The sequence below is a fragment of the Dendropsophus ebraccatus genome, chromosome 12 (genome assembly GCF_027789765.1).
Source record: "Dendropsophus ebraccatus isolate aDenEbr1 chromosome 12, aDenEbr1.pat, whole genome shotgun sequence".
NCBI lineage: Eukaryota > Metazoa > Chordata > Amphibia > Anura > Hylidae > Dendropsophus > Dendropsophus ebraccatus.
In genome coordinates, this window is record NC_091465.1 from 23,909,224 (window position 1) to 23,931,250 (window position 22,027).

The following is a 22,027-nucleotide window of genomic DNA, read 5'->3' on the forward strand; positions in this document are numbered from 1 at the left end:
AGTGTGTGTTGTCAATATCCACCTGCTCTGCACAGCCCATAGCCTGAGAAGTTTATAGAAGCTCTTATGTTCTGCATAGGCGACAGCTAATGATGGGGGCAGTGGTCAGGAGGTGGTCTGCAGAATGGACTAACTCTTAGGTTAGTTATTGCTATGGGTGATATAGTGTATATTGAGTAAACTATATTTTCTAACATATATCTATCTATCTATATATATATATATATATATATATATATATATATATATATATATATTTATTAGAAAATATACAGTTTACCCATTTGCAGTATATCTGGATTTATAGGGGGGACTCCAGATGTACCAGATTGAGCTTATTCTTTGTATAATAATTAATAATAGAATTTAAAGGGTACCTTTATAACAGCAAAATAAGAGTCAAAACTCTCATTAAAGGGGTATTCCCCCCAAAATTATTTTTGCATTAATACGCTGCCTACCCGTAGCTTTCCATCTTTCCAATATAAAGTTATTATGGATTCTGCACAGTTTTGCTGTTATCTAGGTACATTCACCCCCATGGAATGCAGAGAATCATCAGACCTCAGTCCACTCCGACACGCTCCCTGCTCCTCGCCCCCACCCTCCGAGACGGCATCACGTGTCCTCCTTCTCTTCAATGGGCGGGCGAGCGCTTCTAACCCAGCCAATGTGAAGTGAAGGAGGACGGCGGTGGCTGCTGTTAGAGAGGGAGACAGTGATCAGTGAAGCTGTCACTGTCTCTATCTCTAGCAGCAGCCACCCCAGTCACCGGTACCGTGTGTGCCCCCAGCCCCAGAGCTGACCCCCTGACTGTGACCCCTGGTGGCACCCTGTCACCCGCAGCACCCTGCACAACCCCCCCCCCCCCCATAGCAGGGGTTTGCGCAGGGTGCTGCGGGCGACAAGGGTGACAGGGTGCCGCCAGGGGGTTAGCTCTGGGGCTGGGGGCACACACGGTACCGGTGACTGGGGTGGCTGCTGCTAGAGATAGAGACAGTGACAGCTTCACTGATCACTGTCTCCCTCTCTAACAGCAGCCACCGCCGTCCTCCTTCACTTCACATTGGCTGGGTTAGAAGCGCTCACCCGGCCCATCTCAGCTCTGCTGCACCATCTCAGCTCTGCTATGCCGCCATCATCATCTCAGTTCTGCTACGCCATCACCATCTCAGCTCTGCTACGCCGCCATCACCATTTCAGCTCTGCTACGCCGCAATCATCATCTCAGCTCTGCTACTTCATCATCAGACATAAGCATTGCATGATGGGAAATGTAGTTTCCTATCTTGATTATAGACCATGTTTTAGAAAAACTTGTAACTCAGGAACGGCAGCAGCTAGAAAGATGGGAGACGGCTCAAAATACTCGGGGAGACTTGGTGAGTAAGAATAGCTAGGTTTGGGGGCATTAAATTTTTTTTGCTTTTGGGGGGAATACCCCTTTAACTCTGAGGTCGACTGCTTAAGCAAGTGGTATATAAAATAGTTTGAAGTCCCATAGACTTGTATTGCAGTGTAAGTCTATGGGATCTCTGGCTATTCCATATGCCACCTGCTTTAGCAGTGGACTATGGAGGTGCCAAGAGTTGGGACTTGTTTCCTGTCTCCTTAAAGGAGACGTCAGGTGAAAAATTTTATTAAAGTATTGTATTGCCCCCCAAAAGTTATACAAATCACCAATATACACTTATTACGGGAAATCCTTATAAAGTGCTTTTTTCCCTGCACTTACTACTGCATCAAGGCCTCACTTCCTGGATAACATGGCGATGTCACTTCCTGGATAACATGGCGATGTCACTTCCTGGATAACATAGGGATGTCACTTCCTGGATAACATGGGGATGTCACTTCCTGGATAACATGGGGATGTCACAACTCGACTCCCAGAGCTGTGCGAGCTGTAGCTGCTGGAGAGGATGATGGCAGAAGGATGCTCAGTGTCCCTCCAGTGCCCTGTGTCCCTCAGTGTCCCCCTGCCATCATCCTCTCCAGCAGCCACAGCCCGCACACCTCTGGGAGTCGAGTCGTGACAGCACCATGTTATCCAGGAAGTGACATCACCATGTTATCCAGGAAGTGACATCACCATGTTATCCAGGAAGTGAAGCCTTGATGCAGTAGTAAGTGCAGGGAAAAAAGCACTTTATAAGCATATAATAAGTAAATAGCTATGTATCCAGCGCCACTACTCTAACTCTGGTGCCCAAGTAAAACTTAGTCCCGATATTAGAGCTGGTACGATATCCCCTGTGTGGTTGTCCTCGGTTGTATTATCTTAGTAGCAGTCTTGATAGATGAATGTAACGATTCAGTCTGTGGATTCTATGCCGGGAGCGCGAACTCAACTGGCTTCAGCGTTCCGTGTGGGTGAAGTGTGACGTCACAGTAACTCACTACAGAGTCTCAAAGGGACCATCCAACGTTTCAGCGTGACTTACGCCTTCATCAGGGATAATGGCCCCCCCTTGGTTCTCTCCTTTTATCGATGTTGGTGGAACGCTTCCCATCAGACAGGTAATCCGTCGTTCACATTCTGCGTTTTTCCTTTTAGTACTGCTGGCTGTACTCCCATATTGTTGTTATGTACTCTATAGTCCTTGTTCATCCACTATTAAGTTTAAAAAAGTTCCAATTCTGCATTCAGTCCATTAGGTTGTATTTTTAATTTCTCCCCTGTGTTTCTCTGTGTAGTGTTTTGATAGGGGGTGTCCTTTGAATTTTCTTTCTATATTGTATATGTGTTCCTGTAATCTTCTATGTAGCATACGTTTAGTGCGACCTATATATATATTTTCTCACAAGGACATTTACTAAAGTAAATTATCCCTTTATCTGTACACGAAATGTGTGTTTTTATTAGATGCGTGTGTTCTTTATTTTTTAGCTCTAGAATAGGGTTCTTTATTTTGCATTTTTGGCAAGCTTTACACTTTCTGCATGGGTGAAAACCAGGGGTTGTGTGAATATAATCATTTAAATTATTTTTGATTTTTTTTTTGTCGTATTTTACTGTTGGAGCGATCATATTTCCTATGTTTTTGGCTTTTCTAAAAATGAATGTCGGGTTTTTTGGGATTCTTTCTCCTATAATTTTGTTTCCTGTCAAAATGTCCTAATGTTTTTTTATTATTTTTTTGAAAATATTGCTGTGAATCGTGTATGTCGTTATGATAGGTATTTTTATTAGATCGTTTTGCTCCTCCTTGTCTGTTTTATTTTTCTCCTGCAGTAGTGTTCCTCTTTCCATCTTGCCTATCTCTCTGTATGTCGTTTCTATATGTTCTCTATTGTATCCTTTGGCTAACAGTTTGTTTTGTAATTTTGTGGCTTCCTCTTCATAATCGTCTTTGTTCGTGCAGTTTCTTCTAAGTCTGGTGAATTGTCCCATCGGAATGTTGGTGAGCCATAGGGGCAAATGGCAGCTTTTTCTGTCTATATAACTTTTACTATCCGTGGGTTTGTTATATGTCTTAGTGTGTAAACAGTTATTATTAACATAAATAGTTAGGTCTAAAAAGTTTATTTCCTCTTTGCTAAAATGTGGCGTAAAATTCAGATAAAATTCATTTTTATTAATTTGTTCTTAAAAACATTTGTAAACTTTCTTCCCCTCCTTTCCAAATAAAAACAATATCATCTATAAATCGATACCATAGTAAAAGGGTCGGCTATGAGCACTCCATTCGGATGTATGAAGTCATTCTCCCACTGTCCCACATACAGGTTTGAATAACTTGGTGCGAATTTCGTGCCCATCGCGGTGCCCCATATCTGTCTGTAAAATTGTCCCTCATAAAAGAAGTAATTGTGATGTAAAATGAATGATATACATTCCCCTAAAAACGTTATTTGGTCTTCTTCATATTTTCCTGATGTTCTCAAAAAGAATTCCGTAGCTTCTCTCCCTTTGTCATGTTGTATGATCGTGTATAATGATGTGACGTCTAAAGTGCATAAGATGTAGTTTTTTTCCCATTTAACTTGGCTGATTTTTTGTAATATGTGTTTGTTGTCTTTTAAAGGACAACTCCCATGAAAAACTTTTATTCCAGTAATTGAAGCACATTACAAAGTTATATAACACTGTAATATACTTCAATCACCTGTCTGTCCTCCTTCCCTGTCTTTTCCCCCCTCAACCCCCCACCAGGAAGTGTAAGAAACTCACACAGACCTAATTACTGTAGTCACCGTCACCAGACAGCTCCTTCTAGTGACGATGAGTCATCAGCAGGAGGGCTGCTCTAGGTCCTGTTACACCAGCCTCCCCCTCCCCTGCCTGGTCAGGTGACTCAGCTTGCTCAGCTCCCATTGGCTGAGCAACTGTAAGCCATGTGACATTCTGCAACTCAATAATGACTTGTGACTGACTCCCAGCACATAACCAGCTACAGGACCCCCTCCCCCATACTCCCTCCTGCTGCGAGTGGACTCAGTGAGTGAGTGATGTCACTTGCTTATCTTTCTCCTCACTCCCGGCATGTCAGCTACAGAGACGTCTTATCTCTCCCCTGCTGCCCTTACCATCCTGCAGAATGTACACTACAGTGAGGTGACAGTATGTGTGTGCAGCTTCAGTATGTGTATATAGCAGCCTGACTGAAGAGAGAGAGAGGGGGTCATGTTTAGTGTATGATGGGAGTTGTAGTGAATGGAGGGGCAGGCACTTTCTGTGTCACAGCAGGGGGCTAGCTTGTCACAGCAGCCAAAGTGCATCATGGGAAGCTGAAACCAGGAAGCAAGGAAGAAATGAAGAACAAGACTAGAAATCAGAAGGTGCACAGACGGTGGGAAATTCAAACAGTGACAGCTCAGGAGGGATGATAAGTATAAAAGCTAGGTTTCTGATTGTTTTTTGGTTCTTTTCCTTAGCGCGGGAGTTGTCCTTTAAGTACGTTGGAAGGGATTGTGCGCATCCCTGTAAAAATTGGTCTAGGTATCCAGATAGATTGGATGTCAAACTGTCTATCCCCGAGATGATGGGTCTCCTTGGGGGGTTGTCTAATGACTTATGAATTTTTGGCAGATAGTAGAATGCTGGGATTCTGGGATTTTGATTTATAATATACTCTCTTTCATTCTTTGAGATGATTCCTTTCTCTTTTCCTTTTTCTATCAGTGTATTTAGTTCTTGTTTGTATTTAAGCATTCAATCTCCACTTAGTTTTTCAAAGGTTTTATTATCTTCCAATATTCTTCGGCATTCTCCATGGTATTGTTCTTTGTTCAGGCTGAAGAAAATGAAGCAAGCAGAAGTCCAATAATAGAAAATACACATAATTCAAACACAAATAAGAAAAAAAATGAGAACACCAACGCCTACATCTCCAAGAACACCAAAACCTATATCTCCAGAAATTGTAGTAAGAAGAAAACAAATACAAAACATGAATGACTCACAAAGAACAATACATGATTTTAGGACAAAAGATATACCTAACATACCCATCACCAACAGATATCAATCTTTGGAAGAAATAACAGAATTAACAAGTAACCCTATCACACCTCCAGATAGAGTAGGGAAATGTTAGAAATGTGACTTTGCGCTCCTCAGTCCGTGCCGGGCGGCCGAGGAAGCGCTGAATTTCTGTCTGTGTTTGCACTGAATGAACTGTGTTTTACTTTCCAGCCACACCTACCTTGCCTGTCAGACTTCTGGCAGTGCAGGGGTTACTGCACTGCTAGATCTGTTCAGCTGAGCTTGGTGCTGGGATCAGGGCTGGTCCAATCAGCTGCTGGACCTAGTCTCTGATCCAGGATAAAAAGCAGTCAGATCCCTCAGTTCCCTGCTGGCTATTAGTTGTTACTAGTCCCAGCTCCCCTGCTCCTTTCCCAGCGTGCCCTGTCCTAATCCCCTTGCTATTGCTCTACCCGTATTCTGACCTCTTGCCTGACATTTGACTATCCGCTCTCCTTCTGATTTTGTACTGCGTTGTCTGTTTGGTTTTGACCCTGCTAGTTGACTATCCTCTATTGTGTTTTGTTTGTCTGTCTACGTTTTGTGTATTCACCTACGCAGTGTAGGGACAGACTCCGTGGTTGTCCACGACCGTTTAGGGTCGACTGAGGCAAGTAGGCAGGTGACAGTGGGTGGGTTCAGATCTAGGGCCCACTGTCTTTTGTCTTGTCTATGCCTGCCTGGCATGACAGAATAGCCAGCCTCTAAAAAAAAAATAAAAAAAAAAAAAATTTTTTTTCTTTTGCGGATCATCATGGATCCTGTGAAAGCTCTGGTTGAGCAAATGCAAGGTCTGAACAGGCTAGTTCAGAATCTTGCAGAACAGGTGCAGGAGCAGGAGTCCACACCACGGCAAGTGACCATGACCGCGGCAATGCCTCTGGAACCTCCGATTCTGCTCCCCGAAAAATTTAAAGGGGACAGGAAGGCCTTCAGGATCTTCAAGGAAGGTTGCAAATTATTTTTTCGTTTACGTCCCCGCTCCTGAGGAGATGAAACCCAAAGAGTCGGCATTGTCATGTCTCTCTTGCAGGGTCCTCCTCAGGAGTGGGCTTTTTCGTTACCCCCTGATTCTATGGAATTATCTTCAGTGGACCATTTTTTTGATGCCCTGGGGTTACTATATGATGACCCAGACAGAACCGCTGTGGCAGAGCGACAGCTGACTTCTCTGCGACAGGGTAAGAGACCTGTAGAGGAGTACTGTGCAGAATTCCGTCAGTGGTGTGTTCCTTCAGGGTTGAACGATCCAGCATTGAGGTGTCAATTTAGGATGGGGTTGTCTGACCAACTTACGGACCTATTAGTGGTGTACCCTACCCCTGACACGTTAGAAGGGACTATGACATTGGCAATAAGGGTTGACAGGAGACTCAGAGACAGACGTGGCCTCTGATGCTTCTAAATCTCTTTCTTTGCCTAACTCTACTCCTAAGTCTAATCCTTCTGTTCCTCTGTTGTCACAAGAAGACCCCATGCAACTAGGTGCTGCTGACACCCAGACCCGACGAGCTCTTCGGCTACAGCACAATCTCTGCCTGTACTGTGGCAAGTCTGGTCACTGGGTGAAAGAATGTCCATCCAAGCCTGGTCAACCGGCGAAAAGACTCCAGCGTCTGAGTGACTGTCGAGAGAGTCACTCAGGCGCACAGGTACCTCTAGAAAATAAGAACAAATTGATGTTGCCCATCTCGTTGTTTTTAGGTAATAAGTGTATTTCTGGGTATGCTCATGTGGATTCTGGAGCTTCTGCCAATTTTATTAGTTCTGCATTTTGGTCATGCTTGGGAATTTGCCCTCTTCTGCTTAAATGTCCATTAACTATTACTGGTGCTGATTTTACCCCTTTGGCCCGGGGTAAAATCCAGTACATCACTCCGCATCTTGAGGTGCAAATTGGATCAGTTCACAAAGAAAATCTTGATTTTCTGGTTATGGATAACTTATCCTCTGACATTATTTTGGGTTTGCCCTGGTTGGACCAGCATAATCCTGTGTTTGACTGGTCTAACAGGGAATTGATTAAATGGGGGCCAAATTGTGCTTCTCATTGTATTGCGCTGAATGTCACAGATTGTTCTCCTGTGGAGGGAGCAATTCCTGAGTTTTTATCTGACTTTTCTGATGTCTTTGATGAGAAGGCTGTGGAGGTGCTACCGCCACACCGACCTTATGATTGTGCGATTGACTTGATGCCAGGGTCCAAGTATCCTAAGGGAAGAATCTTCAATCTGTCTAGACCTGAGAGGGAGGCCATGCGAGAATACATTCAGGACAGCCTTCGCAAAGGTCACATTCGTCCCTCTTGCTCTCCCTTAGGGGCTGGGTTCTTTTTTGTGGGGAAAAAAGATGGTGGTCTTAGACCGTGCATTGATTATCGTGAACTAAACAAGATTACCATTAAGAACCAACATCCCCTTCCCCTAATTCCGGATCTATTCAATCAGATTGTGGGCGCCCAGTGGTTCTCTAAGATTGACCTACGTGGGGCCTACAATCTGATAAGAATAAGGGAGGGGGACGAGTGGAAAACTGCCTTTAATACGCCTGAAGGGCATTTTGAATATCTGGTTATGCCATTTGGGTTAAGCAACGCGCCGGCAGTTTTTCAACATTTTGTTAATGATGTTTTCCGTAAATATCTTGGTCAATTTTTAGTAGTTTATCTGGATGACATTTTAATCTTCTCTCCTGATTGGGCCTCACACATAGGTCATGTTCGTAAGGTTATGGAATTGCTCAGATTGAACCATCTGTACGCTAAACTGTCCAAATGCCAGTTCGGGATCCAAAAGGTCTCTTTTCTGGGTTACATTATCACCCCTAACTCCTTCTGTATGGACCCACTGAAGGTGGCTGCTATTGAGAAATGGGAACGACCTACTAGTCTAAAGGCCCTGCAACGATTTTTAGGATTTGCCAATTATTATAGAAAATTTATTAAAGGCTTCTCAGTCATTGCCAAACCACTGACTGACTTAACCAGAAAAGGAGCTGATCTTGTGAACTGGAGTCCCGAAGCTGTACAGGCATTTGGACAGTTGAAAAAATGTTTTTCTGAGGCCCCAGTGCTTATTCAGCCGGATTTAGATCAGCCATTCATCATCGAGGTAGATGCTTCAGAAGTGGGGGTTGGAGCGGTCCTCTCACAAGGTTCCGAGACCCTCACTAATCTTAGACCTGTAGCCTATTTTTCAAGGAAGTTCTCTAAAACTGAGTGTAATTATGACATTGGTAACAGGGAGTTGTTGGCCATTAAATGGGCCTTTGATGAGTGGAGACACTTCCTTGAAGGGGCTAAACATAAGATCAGGGTTTTAACTGATCATAAAAATCTCTTATACCTTGATAAAGCTAAGCGCCTTACTCCTCGACAGGCAAGGTGGGCGTTATTTTTTACCAGGTTCCATTTTGAAATTACCTTCCGTCCGGGTTCTAAGAATGTCCGAGCGGATGCTCTGTCTCGCAGCTTTGAGGCCAGCAATGCCCCCAGGGAAGAACCTGAGACTATTTTAGCACCAGGTGTGGTCGTTGCCACCCTCCAACCTGACCTTGCCGCCCAGGTGGTAGATTCACAATCCCTAGCCGCTAGGAACATCCCGGAGGGAAAACTCTTTGTACCCCCCAACCTTCGACTCAGAGTTCTTGAAGAGACCCACTGTTCAGTTTTAGCAGGTCACCCGGGCATTGCTGGCACAAAGTATCTGCTCTCACGGTATTATTGGTGGCCGTCTTGGGCCAGAGATACTAAACTGTTTGTTGAGGCCTGTGAGGTCTGTGCCAGGTCCAAGGTTCCTCGTAGATTACCTGAAGGTCTTCTACATCCTCTCCCTTTGCCTGAGAGACCCTGGACCCACATTTCAATGGATTTTATCACTGACTTGCCATCTTCAAAAGGGAAGACTGTTATCTGGGTCGTAACTGATAGATTTTCTAAAATGTGCCATCTGATTCCCCTTAAGAAACTCCCTAATGCACGTACGTTAGCATCTCTGTTCATCAATCACATTTTACGACTTCATGGGGTTCCAGAGAACGTTGTGTCTGATAGAGGGGTGCAGTTTGTCTCTAAGTTCTGGAGGGAGTTCTGTGGTCGATTGGGGACTTCATTGGCATTTTCATCTGCCTTCCATCCTCAGACTAATGGGCAGACTGAAAGAGTCAACCAATCATTAGAACAATTTCTAAGATGCTTTGTTTCTAGTGCCCAGGACAAATGGAAGGAGTATTTGTCCTTGGCAGAATTCGCCCTCAATAATAGAGAAAATCATTCTAAAAAAATGTCGCCGTTTTTCTGCAATTATGGTTTTAATCCGAGGTTTTCATCTGCGCATGCTGCTGAATCTGTTAACCCGTCAGCTGAAAAAACCTATAGAAGACTGTGCACAGTCTGGGCCCAAGCTCTTGAGAACTTGGTTAAAGCCCAGGAATTATCGAAAAAACAAGCTAACAAAAGACGCATATCTGGCCCAGAATACCTAGTGGGTGACAAGGTGTGGCTTTCCACCAAAAACTTGAAACTTAGGGTTCCGTCTGGAAAACTGGCACCCAAATACATTGGGCCTTATGTCATCACTGAGATAATTAACCCTGTTTCTTTCAGGTTGCAATTGCCAAGAGTCATGAAAATTCATAATGTGTTCCATAAGGCTCTATTGAAAAGGTATATCACTCCTGTGTTGCCGTCTATTCCTCCAGATCCCCTGGTCATTCAAGGGGAGCTTGAGTTTGAAATTGAGAAAATTCTGGACTCTCGCCGGGTGCAGAACTCCGTTCAATACCTCATTCATTGGAAGGGGTTCGGCCCGGAAGAACGGACTTGGGTGGCAAGCCGAGATGTCCACGCTCCCCGTCTCATTAGACAATTTCATAATTGTAACCCCTCTAAGCCTCGTCCTTTGAGTGAGGGTCCTGAGGCCCCTCATAAGAGGGGGGGTACTGTTAGAAATGTGACTTTGCGCTCCTCAGTCCGTGCCGGGCGGCCGAGGAAGCGCTGAATTTCTGTCTGTGTTTGCACTGAATGAACTGTGTTTTACTTTCCAGCCACACCTACCTTGCCTGTCAGACTTCTGGCAGTGCAGGGGTTACTGCACTGCTAGATCTGTTCAGCTGAGCTTGGTGCTGGGATCAGGGCTGGTCCAATCAGCTGCTGGACCTAGTCTCTGATCCAGGATAAAAAGCAGTCAGATCCCTCAGTTCCCTGCTGGCTATTAGTTGTTACTAGTCCCAGCTCCCCTGCTCCTTTCCCAGCGTTCCCTGTCCTAATCCCCTTGCTATTGCTCTGCCCGTGTTCTGACCTCTTGCCTGACATTTGACTATCCGCTCTCCTTCTGATTTTGTACTGCGTTGTCTGTTTGGTTTTGACCCTGCTAGTTGACTATCCTCTATTGTGTTTTGTTTGTCTGTCTACGTTTTGTGTATTCACCTACGCAGTGTAGGGACCGACTCCGTGGTTGTCCACGACCGTTTAGGGTCGACTGAGGCAAGTAGGCAGGTGACAGTGGGTGGGTTCAGATCTAGGGCCCACTGTCTTTTGTCTTGTCTATGCCTGCCTGTCATGACAGGAAACATGTGAAACATCATGAACATATACATGCTACAAACATCCAGGGTAAAGGCAAAAGAACAACAATTAAAAAGACAGTTAAGAAGGATTTTTTCCGGAGGGTCACAAGAAAAAACACGAGAGAGGAACCAGAGGAGGGAAATTCACCAAAAGAAAAAAAGAGAAATCACTAGGAAAAGAAACACAAAAAATCTTCAACTTAAGCAAGTACACTTTGAAACCGAATGAACAATCCCTTCTACAAAAGGGTTTAAAATATGCCCCAACTTCTAGATTTAATAAATTTGATGCATATATAGGGGTAAAAAAATTCATCAGAAACCTCACCCTCAAAAAGTTCTTCCTTAAGAACCCTATTCAGACCAAAACAGAGAGTAAGGAGACATATACCCATACTTCATTGAAAAAGAAGTCCAAATTCTGTCCCCAAAATGAACACTCAGAAGCTTTGAAAACCTTTGAACATATGATAACCAGGGAAATAAGGAACACCAAAATATCGAACAAACAAAAAAATAAAAATTTAACTAGAAAAGAGAAGAACGCAATCAAGAGTTTACAAGAAAACAACGATATAATTATACGACCTGCCGATAAGGGAGGAAGTATCGTTATTCTGAACAAAGAACAATACCATGGAGAATGCCGAAGAATATTGGAAGATAATAAAACCTATGAAAAACTAAGTGGAGATCGAACGCTTAAGTACAAACAAGAACTAAATACACTGATAGAAAAAGGAAAAGAGAAAGGAATCATCTCAAAGAATGAAAGAGAGTATATTATAAATAAAAAAAAACAAAAATTCATAAGTCATTAGACAACCCCCCAAGGAGACCCATCATCTCAGGGATAGACAGTTTGACATCCAATCTATCTGGATACCTAGACCAATTTTTACAGGGATGCGCACAATCCCTTCCAACGTACTTAAAAGACACAAAACACATATTACAAAAAATCAGCCAAGTTAAATGGGAAAAAAACTACATCTTATTCACTTTAGACGTCACATCATTATACACGATCATACAACATGACTAAGGGAGAGAAGCTACGGAATTCTTTTTGAGAACATCAGGAAAATATGAAGAAGACCAAATAACGTTTTTAAGGGAATGTATATCATTCATTTTACATCACAATTACTTCTTTTATGAGGGACAATTTTACAGACAGATATGGGGCACCGCGATGGGCACGAAATTTGCACCAAGTTATTCAAACCTGTATGTGGGACAGTGGGAGAATGACTTCATACATCCGAATGGAGTGCTCATCGCCGACCTCTTACTATGGTATCGATTTATAGATGATATTGTTTTTATTTGGAAAGGAGGGGAAGAAAGTTTACAAATGTTTTTAGAACAAATGAATAAAAATTAATTTTATCTGAATTTTACGCCACATTTTAGCAAAGAGGAAATAAACTTTTTAGACCTAACTATTTATGTTAATAATAACTGTTTACACACTAAGACATATACCAAACCCACGGATAGTAACAGTTATATAGACAGAAAAAGCTGCCATTTGCCCCTATGGCTCACCAACATTCCGATGGGACAATTCACCAGACTTAGAAGAAACTGCACGAACAAAGACGATTATAAAGAGGAAGCCACAAAATTACAAAACAAACTGTTAGCCAAAGGATACAATAGAGAACATATAGAAACGACATACAGAGAGATAGGCAAGATGGAAAGAGGAACACTACTGCAGGAGAAAAATAAAACAGACAAGGACAACGACATACACGATTCAAAGCAATATTTTCAAAAAAATAATAAAAAAACATTAGGACATTTTGAGAGGAGACAAAATTATAGGACAAAGAATCCCAAAAAACCGGACATTCATTTTTAGAGAAGCCAAAAACGTAGGAAATATGATCGCTCCAACAGTAAAATACGACAAAAAAATCAAAAATAATTTAAAGGACAACTCCGGCGAATTTTTTTTTTGGCTTATTTAATACACATTACAAAGTTATATAACTTTGTAATGTGGTTAAATACCCGGTCTGGCCCCCTTCCCCCACTTTCCGACCCCCGACCCCCCACCCCGGAAGATAAAGAATGTATACATTACCTATTACGGTCGTCACGGTCCTCTTCTCTGGTGTCGGATGACGTCAGAGCTGGGGGGTGGTCCGGGTCTTCTTCCTCTTCGGCATCTTCATTGAGAGTGAATGGGAGAGAAAAGGCTGCTGGTGCACATGCGCACCAGCAGCCTTTTCATTGGCTGGAGCGCATCACATGGCTTCCAGCTTGCTCAGCTCTGATTGGCTGAGCTTGCTGGAAGCCATGTGATGCGCTCCAGCCAATGAAAAGGCTGCCGGTGCACAAGCGCACTGGCAGCCTTTTCTCTCTCATGGACCCGGAAGCAAGAGACATCGCTGGACGGCGGAGGCAGGTGACGGTGAGGCGGACGGCGGGCGAATGGAGTGGCGATCGTCACCGGAGGGATGGTGAGTATGGTGTCTGTGTGTGTCTGTGTTTTTTTTTTGGGGGGGGGGTCCCGCTGGAGTTGTCCTTTAAATGATTATATTCACACAACCCCTGGTTTTTACCCATGCAGAAAGTGTAAAGCTTGCCAAAAATGCAAAATAAAGAACCCTATTCTAGAGCTAAAAAATAAAGAACACACGCATGTAATAAAAACACACATTTCGTGTACAGATAAAGGGATAATTTACTTTAGTAAATGTCCTTGTGAGAAAATATATATATAGGTCGCACTAAACGTATGCTACATAGAAGATTACAGGAACACATATACAATATAGAAAGAAAATTCAAAGGACACCCCCTATCAAAACACTACACAGAGAAACACAGGGGAGAAATTAAAAATACAACCTAATGGACTGAATGCAGAATTGGAACTTTTCGCATTTTTAAACTAATAGTGGATGAACAAGGACTATAGAGTACATAACAACAATATGGGAGTACAGCCAGCAGTACTAAAAGGAAAAACGCAGAATGTGAACGACGGATTACCTGTCTGATGGGAAGCGTTCCACCAACATCGATAAAAGGAGAGACCCAAGGGCGGCCATTATCCCTGATGAAGGCGTAAGTCACGCTGAAACGTTGGATGGTCCCTTTGAGACTCCGTAGTAAGTTACTGTGACGTCACACTTCACCCACACGGAACGCTGAAGCCGGTTGAGTTCGCGCTCCCGGCATAGAATCCACAGACTGAATTGTTACATTCATCTATCAAGACTGCTACCAAGATAATACAACCGAGGACAACCACACAGGGGATATCGTACCAGCTCTAATATCGGGACTGAGTAAGTTTTATCCACCCTATTGATCTTATTGACACTTGGGCACCAGAGTAGTGGCGCTGGATACATAGCTATTTACTTATAATCATTACTACCTGGAGGGAACGGGTCCATCTCCAAATCGTACCCACTAGCAGCGAGCTACATTTTAGCCATAATCAAGCGCCGTATCTGTTATACTATCTACTAGTATAGAACTTTTAACACTTTATAAGCATTTCCAATAATAAGTGTATATTGGGGATTTGTATAACTTTTGGGGGGCAATACAATACTTTAATAAAAATTTTCTCCGGACTTCTCCTTTAACTAAATAAGAGGTACACTTTAAGTTGGATTTCCCCTTTTAAATTAATTTCCCCTTTTAAATGATTTCCTTCATCAGATATTTTGACTAGTAAACAGCGCTGTAGTGACAGTTCTGTGGTCACATATTAACCACATAGGGCATATAGATAGGGTTGGGCTAGTCAGTACTACATCCTTAAAGGGGTATACCAGAAAAAAAAATTAACTGTTTTCAAATGAACTGGTGCCACAAAGCTATACAGATTGATTCTATAAAAAAAATGAAGGCATCCAGTACTTATCAGCTGCCTGATGCCCTGCAGGAAGTCCTATAGTTCTTTCTAATCAGACACAGTGCTCTCTGCTGCCACCTCTGACCATGGCAGGAACTGTCCAGAGCAGGAACAAATCCCCATAGAAAACCTCTCCTGCTCTGGACAGTTCCTGAAATGGACAGAGGTGGCAGCAGACAGCTCCATGTAAGACTGGAAAGAACACACCACTTCCTGCAGCACAAACAGCAGCTGATAAGTACTTGAATTTTTCGATAGACGTAATTTAGTTTTGTATGTCTTTACGGCACCAGTTGACTTAATATTTTTTTCTTTTTTCTCTAGCATACCCCTTTAAGTGTGGAGTAATTATTGTGGACATGAAGTATTGTGTCAGACCAGGGTCTTCATACACATCTGAGTAGTCATCTGATATGTTACCCAGCAAAAGTGTTTTTTAACATTTGCATTTTTTCCATCTTCTGCTAGAATAAAAAGTAGCTGCCCATCTGGAATCCATCATTATGCAGTCAATGTCAGGAGCCGCCTCCATGCAGGTAAGCTACCTGATCCAGGTGTATATTTACCGATAGATATTGGGTAAATGGGGGATGCTGCTTCAGCGATCACCTATAATTGTAATTTCTTCTGTTTCAGACACTGGTAACTTTCAATGACGTGGCCATCTATTTTTCGGAGGAAGATTGGATGAGCTTGGAAGAATGGCAGAAGGAGCTGTATAGAAACGTTATGCAAGAAATTCATGGAGTCCTGGCTGCTATGGGTAATGCAGATGGCGACAGAGACAACTAATATACTCAGGTTTTATACTGATCTCATAGATGGGTCAGTCCCTGAGACTCAAAAATGGCCACTATAGGCTAAGAAAGAGAGGAGAGAACATACTAAGCATGCCCACAACTCTTTCTTAAAGTGTCACTGTAGTATTTTTTCCTTTTTTTTTTCTTTTGCCGAAATCAATAGTCCAGGGAAATTTAAGAAACTTTGTAATTAGGTTTATTAGGCAAATAAGCCATTATCTGCATTCAAAAAGACTTTCCCCAGGCCCCCCCCCTTTCTCATACACTGCTCATTATCAGGAAATCTCGACTCTTTCACATCAGACGTGCCCTGTGTAACCTATGGAGAGTGGAAGGGAGATTAGTCGCCAGTAGAGAGCAGAGAACAAAGGATTACACAGTGGGACCTGTGTGAAAGCCGGTATTCAGAGGTCAGAGAGGTCAGTGCTGACTTCAGAGAAGATAGCCTGGTGATGTAGCTGTAAATTAACCCTTTGATGTCCTGTTTTGGTGCCTCTTCTCCCTCCACCCCTCCCCTCTCTATAGAGAACAATGAAGACCGGGGGGAGAGCTTCAAACTGCTTTTTCATGATAAAAATGCATTTTTCGGCTAATAAACCCAATGACAAAGTTTCTTAAAATCGCTTCTACTGTTGATTTCTGCAAAAAAAAAAAGAAAACGACAGTGACACTTTAGTCTGTGGGAGGTAGAGATTCAGAATAATGGATCATAGAGCCTATAACTAATAGTGCGAGGGACTACTTTCTGGAGTCCTACTCTAGCTAACGTTGGAGTGTATATGTCATAGCATAGGTACTTGTGTATTATTTATTTATATGTGATTGTATCATACAGGATACACTATCAGCAACCCTGACGTCTTGGTAAGAATTCTGAATCCAGAAGCAGGCAGAAGCAGGCAGGCATGGGGGCAGCCATGATCCAGCCAAGCAGGAGAGCCGCTGTAAGCTTTCAGGTGGTGAGTAAAGTCATAATGTAAAGGGTTAACTAGACATATTGCTGTGTGACACAAACATCATAAGGGCTTAGGCTCCTTTAACACATCATTGGGGATGTGATGTCATAGATTTCCAAGATGGGAGCATGTAGCCTGTCAATGCCCTTAAAGGTGAAGTACATCATTCACCAGTGTACTGGCCCTTTAAAATTTACTGGTCATTAAAAAAAGAGACATGTCAAAAGTTGTGATCGGTTGGGGTCTTAGGGTCCATTTACATGGAAAGAGTATCTGACAGATTATCTGCCAAAAATTTGAAGCCAAAGCCAGGAATGGATTTGAAAAGAGGAGAAATCTTAGGCTTTCCATTATGACCCGATCTCTGTTTATAGTCTGTTCCTGGCTTTGGCTTCAAATCTTTGGCAGATAATCTTTGATTACCGACCCACTGTGATCTCCATCCAACTTCTTTGGATGGTCCCATTATAATTCTCTTGGAAGGAGATTGCTGCTCACTCTGGTCGGTGGTGGTCTCCGCAGAGGCGCTCCAACCAGTCAAATAATTGGACATGTCAAAAATTTTGATCAGTTGGGGTCTCTGTACTAGGACCCCCACTAAGTTTTTGATGGCTGTGTGCCTCACTCCCTGGATGGTAGTCCAAGCCATTGCAGGGCACAGGCCTCATTGCTTATATTGTCTAGGGGATTGTTATAGCTGTGATCTCTATTTCTCCCCGCAGGTTTTCCTTCAGGCAGCCCTGATATTTTTCTCCGAGTTAAACAAGACAGCACCATACTAGAGGATCCTCCGCAGCCGCCAGGAGAAACACAGACACCTTCAGCTGATGGTGCGTACAGAAGTCCTTCATTTCCACACAATATATACACTCACCGGCCACTTTATTAGGTACACCTGTCCAACTGCACGTTACCACTTAATTTCTAATCAGCCAATCACATGGCGGCAACTCGGTGCATTTAGGCATGTAGACATGGTCAAGACAATCTCCTGCAGTTCAAACCGAGCATCAGTATGGGGAAGAAAGGTGATTTGAGTGCCTTTGAACGTGGCATGGTTGTTGTTGCCAGAAGGGCTGGTCTGAGTATTTCAGAAACTGCTGATCTACTGTGATTTTTACGCACAACCATCTCTAGGGTTTACAGAGAATGGTCCGAAAAAGAAAAAACATCCAGTGAGCGGCAGTTCTGTGGGCGGAAATGCCTTGTTGATGCCAGAGGTCAGAGGAGAATGGGCAGACTGGTTCGAGCTGATAGAAAGGCAACAGTGACTCAAATAGCCAACCGTTACAACCAAGGTAGGCAGAAGAGCATCTCTGAACGCACAGTACGTCCAACTTTGAGGCAGATGGGCTACAGCAGCAGAAGACCACACCGGGTGCCACTCCTTTCAGCTAAGAACAGGAAACTGAGGCTACAATTTGCACAAGCTCATCGAAATTGGACAGTAGAAGATTGGAAAAACGTTGCCTGGTCTGATGAGTCTCGATTTCTGCTGCGACATTCGGATGGTAGGGTCAGAATTTGGCGTCAACAACATGAAAGCATGGATCCATCCTGCCTTGTATCAACGGTTCAGGCTGGTGGTGGTGGTGTCATGGTGTGGGGAATATTTTCTTGGCACTCTTTGGGCCCCTTGGTACCAATTGAGCATCGTTGCAACGCCACAGCCTACCTGAGTATTGTTGCTGACCATGTCCATCCCTTTATGACCACAATGGACCCAACATCTGATGGCTACTTTCAGCAGGATAATGCGCCATGTCATAAAGCTAGAATCATCTCAGACTGGTTTCTTGAACATGACAATGAGTTCACTGTACTCCAATGGCCTCCAGAGTCACCAGATCTCAATCCAATAGAGCATCTTTGGGATGTGGTGGAACGGGAGATTCGCATCATGGATGTGCAGCCGACAAATCTGCGGCAACTGTGTGATGCCATCATGTCAATATGGACCAAAATCTCTGAGGAAGCTTCCAGCACCTTGTTGTATCTATGCCACGAAGAATTGAGGCAGTTCTGAAGGCAAAAGGGGGTCCAACCCGTTACTAGCATGGTGTACCTAATAAAGTGGCCGGTGAGTGTATGTTGGAGCTCTTTGGTAGGATTGGGGTTTTATGGGCCCTCCAGACACTCTGAGTTGAAGATCAGGGACATCAGAGGTGTCTGGCAGCGGCTTATCCCTGTACACATCCAATCAAAGTGCGCAGGAGGGGGAGGAACTGTTCTACTGAAGGTATATGATGCATATGGCAGCTCTTCCCCCACCAGAGAAGAGCGCCACCCTACCACAAACATGTGTAACCAAGATCTTGTGCTGTGTGCTGACCTCAGATACAGGCTTCTATACTTCTATAGTTACTACACCCCTTTAGATGTTCCTCTCCCCATCTTTTTTGGCTGACTCACTAAGTGTTTCTGTCCCCAACAACTGCAGCTTCATAGACAGCAGTGGGTGGCGCTGATGCGTGACTCACTACTATGTGGTACTTTGTTGAAATTTCTTTTTCTTTCAAATGAGCTGTTGTCAGAAAGCTATATAGATTTGTATTTACTTCTGTTTAAAAATCTCAAGTCTTCCAGTACTTATCAGCTGCTGTATGTCCTGCAGGAAGTGGGGTATTATTTTGAGTCTGACACAGCGATCTCTGCTGCCACCTCTGTCAATGACTGGAACTGCAGTAGCAAATAGCAAAAGAAAACCTCTCCTGCTCTAGAAAGTTCCTGACATGGACAGAGGTGGCAGCAGAGAGCACTGTGTCAGGTTGGAAAAAGTACACCACTTCCTGCAGGACATACAGCAGCTGATAAATACTTGAATGTTTTGATAGATGTAATTTAGTTTTGTATGCCTTTACGGCACCAGTTGACTTATTTTTTTTTCTTTTTTCTCTAGTGTACCCCTTTAAGTGTGGAGTAATACAAATGAAATAATACACTACTTCCTGCAAGACATACAGCAGCTTATAAGTACTGGAAGGCATAAGAATTTTTAAATAGAAGTAATTTACAAATCTGAATAACTTTCTGACACCAGTTGATTTGAAAGAAAAACAAATCTTTTTACCAGAGCACGCCTTTAAGGTTTATTTTTTTACCATAGGGAATAATTTACAACTTGACAACGGATTGACAGTGAGTAAAGATGAAGATCGGCCTAATTTTACAACTTGACAACGGATTGACAGTGAGTAAAGATGAAGATCGGCCTAATGATCCATGTGCCTTTCAGGACAGTATCAAAGCACGTAAGTCTCTTCTAGTGATGTATGGCTGTTTCTTTCCATTCTGTGTGTAACTCATCTGTCTTCTTTAAAGACTATCAAGGCTTCTTTGCCACCATTTTTATGCAACAGATAATAGGAGAGGGGCCAGATAGCAGGAAGGTCATTTATTACTGCACAATCAGACTACACAGGGTTTGTTTGTAGTCTGTTACCATGGAGACACCTAGTTTTTTGAGCAGTAAACACAAAGCTGGAAAAAAAAATTGTGGAACAATAAAAAAAATGTTGGAAAATGTATACTTGGCATTATTGCAATCACACTAACCCATAGAATAAACTTAGTATACAAATAAAAAAATTATTGCTCCACAAATTAGCTTTTTTTTTTTTTTTTTTTAAATTTCCCTTCACAAATAATTTTTTTGTGGTGTCATAAAACTTTATGTGATAAAACTAAAATGAGGGATACCAGTAAAAAGTACAGCGTGTTCCCACCAAAAAAGCCCCCTAGATGCTGCCATTAATACTTGCATCACCCAACTGGAGCACCTGGACATTATCGTAGATTAGCAGTAGTGACTCTTCAGGAATTGTGTTTCACATGCTGGGCAGCAGATTGTCTCATGATTAAGAAAACTGTGTTGTGTGTGAAGAAAGTGAATAACTGCATCCATCTTGTGTATGTAGGCAGCTGCAAACAGAGGCAATGTCTGTGAGAGGAGCTCTGGAAATATAACCTGTAACGTTAATCCTGCTCATACAAGCCCTGGCAGCATCAAAACAAAAGTGTAGCACAATGCCAGGCAAGATAAATACCATAGTTTCCAGCATATAAGATTAATGGGCAGATAGAAAGACCCCTGACTTTTAGGGTGCCTTCACACCTACCGGATCCGCAGTGGATCTCACTTCTGCGAATTTGCCCCCATCAGCCCCGGCGCCCGCATCCCCAATCGCCGCCCGCACGCATCCCCGCAGCCCGCCGGCCGCCGCCGAGAGCATACATTACCTGCCCCTCAGCGCAGCTGCTGGGATGATGTGGGCGGGCTGCAGGGATGATGGGGGATGCGGGCGGGTGGCGATCAGGGATGCATGCTGGCTGCGGGGATGATGGGGGATGCATGCTGGCTGCGGGGATGATGGGGGATGCGTGCGGGCTGCGTGCGGCAATTGAGGTTGCGGGCGCCGGGGCTGATGGGGGCAGCGGCGGAGCTGCGGGCACCAGGGGGTTAAAGCTCATACTCACAGCGGGATGTTAATCCCGCTGCGGGTATGTGCTATCATTAGGGTGAATGGTACCGGATCCGCAGTGGATCTCGCTACGAATTCACAGAAGTGAGATCTGCTGCGGATCCGGTAGGTGTGAAGGCACCCTTAAGAAGATTTTCAGTCTTATACACCGGAAAATGTTAACCCCTGCGTAACCGCAGCAGGGTTTACTAGATGGAGCCCTGCTGCGGTCAGGCAGGGGTCAGCTGAAGCTGAAAAAAAACAACAACAATCAATTTACCTGTCACCCATTCCCAGCAGGTGCGTGTCTCCCGTCATGTTTCCCGTGCAGCCAGTGTGATGCAAAGACACGGGAGGTCCCCAAAGCTCGCCCGGCAGCTGAGTGTCTCAGAGCATCTCCAATGAGACGCTCAACTGCCGGGAGAGCTTCAGGGAACTCTGGCACAAACCGTGTCTCTGCATCACACTGCCTGTGCCGGAAACATGACAGGAGACACACAGCTGCCGGGAACTGGTCACAGGTGAGTTGAATTGTTCGTTTTTTTTTTTTATACCGGTCACTGCATAAAGTGGGGATGTGGCCATTATTGAGCTCCCCCACCATATGCGGCGTATAAGACGATCCCCGACTTCTGAGAAGAATTTTTTGGGGAGTTAAAAAGTCATCTTATACGCCGGAAAATACGGTAAAAATAACTACTTCTATGGTGCCTGCAATCTTACACTTTCTGTATTTATTAGCTAGAAAAAAAACTTTTTTTTTTTTAATCAGATTTTTTTTACCAGCTGTTACCAGCTTCTAAATCTTCTACAGCAGGTGTAGAGGATACATTGGTTGGAGTTCCCTTTTAAGTTTCTTGCCTTTCCTAGTTAATAATTTTTCCCTTTTATTT

The 22,027-nt window shown here is 43.6% G+C and overlaps 1 protein-coding gene and 1 pseudogene across 1 annotated transcript in view; one reads left to right on the top strand and one right to left on the bottom strand.

Annotated features, from left to right (window-relative positions):
- LOC138770025 (zinc finger protein 679-like) overlaps positions 1-22,027 on the bottom strand; it is a 52,803-nt gene that overhangs the window by 8,930 nt on the left and 21,846 nt on the right. The gene's annotated exons all lie outside the window — the stretch shown is intronic.
- LOC138770028 (zinc finger protein 773-like) overlaps positions 11-22,027 on the top strand; it is a 23,094-nt pseudogene continuing 1,077 nt past the window's right edge.